The sequence below is a fragment of the Arachis hypogaea genome, chromosome 13, assembly GCF_003086295.3.
Source record: "Arachis hypogaea cultivar Tifrunner chromosome 13, arahy.Tifrunner.gnm2.J5K5, whole genome shotgun sequence".
Lineage (NCBI taxonomy): Eukaryota > Viridiplantae > Streptophyta > Magnoliopsida > Fabales > Fabaceae > Arachis > Arachis hypogaea.
The window spans coordinates 105,074,870-105,075,608 of record NC_092048.1 but is presented as its reverse complement, the minus strand read 5'-3'; the positions used below and the strand labels follow the sequence as shown (position 1 = coordinate 105,075,608).

Genomic DNA, 739 nt, shown 5'->3' with positions numbered 1-739 from the left:
GACTCTGAGAAATCATATTGACTTGCTGAGTCAATATTTTGTTCTGAGCCAATATGGCATTCAGAGTATCAATCTCATGAACACTTTTCTTCTGATTTGTCCCATTATTCACAGGATTTCTTTTCAGAAGTGTACATGAATTGGTTATTTGCAACCATCTCAATGAGTTCCTGAGCTTCTGCAGGCGTCTTCTTCAGATGAAGAGATCCTCCAGCAGAGCTGTCCAATGATATCTTGGACAGTTCAGACAGATCATCATAGAAGATACCTATGATGCTCCATTCAGAAAGCATGTCAGAAGGACACCTTCTGATCAATTGCTTGTATCTTTCCCAAGCTTCATAGAGGGATTCACCTTCCTTCTGTCTGAAGGTCTGGACTTCCACTCTAAGCTTACTCAATTTTTGAGGTGGAAAGAATTTGGCCAGAAAAGTATTGACCAGCTTTTCCCAAGAGTTCATGCTTTCCTTAGGTTGTGAATCCAACCATATTCTAGCTCTGTCTCTTACAGCAAAGGGAAAAAGCATAAGCCTGTAGACCTCGGGATCAACCCCATTGGTCTTGACAGTATCACAGATCTGCAAGAATTCAGCTAAGAACTGATGAGGATCTTCCAATGGAAGTCCATGAAACTTGAAATTCTGTTGCATAGGGAAACTAATTGAGGCTTAAGCTCAAATTTGTTTGCTCCAATGGCAGGGATTGAGATGCTTCTCCCATAGAAGTCGGGAGTAGGTGC

At 41.5% G+C, this 739-nt stretch overlaps 1 non-coding gene across 1 annotated transcript; it reads left to right on the top strand.

The window, feature by feature from the left end:
* Positions 1–287: 287 nt before the first annotated feature.
* LOC112739360 (small nucleolar RNA R71) lies at positions 288–395 on the top strand. The gene has a single exon (XR_003170298.1). It is a non-coding gene; the product is annotated as a small nucleolar RNA R71 (small nucleolar RNA).
* Positions 396–739: the final 344 nt, after the last annotated feature.